Genomic DNA, 2,107 nt, shown 5'->3' with positions numbered 1-2,107 from the left:
TTGGGTTTGACACTCTTACTTATCAAAAGGACTACAATTGATCCCCTATACTTGTGGGTCATCAGTGGTTTCTGTATTTTAGGGAATTTATGCGCTTGGAATTAGGTCAAATGGAGTTGTGAGGGGGCCACAAGCTTAGATGGCGCCCCCTAGGGGCGCGCTGTGTGAGCTTGTGCCTCTCTCGTGCGGTGTCTGGTCTCCCCCCGAGGCTTCTAGGGTCCCTTCTAGTCCAAAAAAATCACTGTAAAGTTGCATCGCGTTTGAACTTTGTTTCGTACTTTTTTTTGTGAAACAATAAAATAGGTAATAACAGGAACTGACACTAGGCACTAGGTTAATAGGTTAGTTCCTAAAATAATATAAAAAGTCATATAAAGCATACAAGATTGATAATATAACAACATGTAATGATAAGAAGTTATAGATACGTTGGAGACGTATCATATAGTTTCAACTATCAGGGGTGTATTTGAGATATTATACGTATATCTTTCCCTAATAATGAAGCACGAGTTAGATCGTTGCGGCATTTTTACAAATAGGCCCTCCTATTTTATAGAAATTGCACCCGCAGTCCCCTCATAAGTCAGGCGCGAACCGGTACCGAAGAGAGAAAAGAAAAATAAAACGACCGCCCCGCACGGCCCTGCCTGCTCGATCCCATCTCCACCTCCATCCCGCCGCCACCTCCTGCCCCCACACCTCCCGCCCCACACCGCCTCGACCGGGACCGCGTCCCTCCCCAAACGACAGCTCCTGGCCGTCGGATTTGCTGGCTCCCCGCTCCTCGGGGCCAGCCCCTCCCCGGTGCCGGGTCGAGCATCGGCTTGGAGGCCCTTGGGGCTGCCGCCGGTGTGGGAGTCCCGCAACGGCCGTGCGGGCTGCGGACCGAGCGGCGGGCCAGCCACCTGTGCCCCGTCCGCCCTGCTGCTGAGCCATCCTTGTACCGTTGCACACATCTTCGCACCACCGGCCAGCCTCTGGTGCACACCTCTTCTTTTACTAGCCACGAACCACGAGCATCACCTGTTTGGTGTTGTGCCTACGAGCGTGTTGGAGAAATCTGTGTCTAGAGGGTGGTGAAGATTGATGCGGAGAGGAAGTCGATGGCGACAGAGAGCGTGTGTACTCCAGCCTGTTGGATCTATCACAGATGCCTTTGCTTGATGTACAATGTCAAATTCAAGAAGAAAAAAGTGTTTTCTATTTTCTACTATAGATCTGCGTTGTATGGAGCGGAACATAACCAACTGGTCTGCATCTCCTTCAATGGCACCCTGCATCTCTATCAATAGCACCCTGCAACAAGCTTGCTTTCTCTACATCTACCATCAACTACCATGCAACAAGTTCAGTTTGATGTTAAGAGGAGGCGTTACAGGTATTTTTGAAGGCACCCCATGTTAGCCAATGGATTTTGTTTATGTTTCTGGTGGAGATGATTCGGATGAAGTAATGTTTGTTTCTTATGAATAAACTAAGTGATGAATTTAAGATTACTTGCCTAGTATATCTAATTGTAATGTGTATCATGCTCAAGCAAAGGTACCATGACTGACTACTGATATTTCCTAATACATTTATATTTTTTGTTTTACCAACTTTCAGATTTTTCAAAATCATAATTATTATATAGTGTGTATAATCTTTTCTTGCTAGCTCTGTACTACGATTTTGAGGAATCTGCCAATGCAAAATAAGATAGTTGTATGTAGTAGTTATGTTATACAGGTTCTGTTTGATGTGTTTCAGAAGGGAGAGATCGATGATTTTGGAATATAAAGCTTCATATGATTTTTTCCTCCAAGGTAACCATGGGATCCATATTTTTTTAGGTTTGTCTCTAATATTATGTATGCTCTTCCCATTGAAGTTTCAATACTTGGGTTTTACAGCTGCACTTATAGACTTCAATTGGTTTGTCCTATATATAATTATAAATCATGTAATTATTTTATTTGCTTCCCGTTGGTTTCATGTATTTTCCCTTTTGTTTTTACTATGACAATATCACAAAGAGTGTGTATTGAAAGGGAAAATAATTTGGTATGTTAGGCCGTTTGAATGCACCTGTTTCTTGTTGTTGTATGTTGTATTGTACCTGTTT

General features: G+C 43.7%; 1 long non-coding RNA gene across 9 annotated transcripts in view; it reads left to right on the top strand.

Annotated features, from left to right (window-relative positions):
- The first annotated feature begins 629 nt into the window (after positions 1–629).
- Positions 630–2,107, top strand: part of LOC119363492 — a 3,681-nt gene continuing 2,203 nt past the window's right edge. For 8 of the 9 annotated variants that reach the window (XR_005174009.1, XR_005174013.1, XR_005174010.1 and 5 more), the window contains exons 1-2: positions 630–1,381; positions 1,753–1,808. This is a non-coding gene — a long non-coding RNA (uncharacterized LOC119363492). The remainder of the gene's footprint in view (positions 1,382–1,752; positions 1,809–2,107) is intronic. The other variant, XR_005174012.1, reaches the window with a different exon arrangement.

Source organism: Triticum dicoccoides, chromosome 2B (assembly GCF_002162155.2).
Source record: "Triticum dicoccoides isolate Atlit2015 ecotype Zavitan chromosome 2B, WEW_v2.0, whole genome shotgun sequence".
Taxonomy (NCBI): domain Eukaryota; kingdom Viridiplantae; phylum Streptophyta; class Magnoliopsida; order Poales; family Poaceae; genus Triticum; species Triticum dicoccoides.
This window is presented reverse-complemented; position numbering and strand designations above follow the sequence as displayed.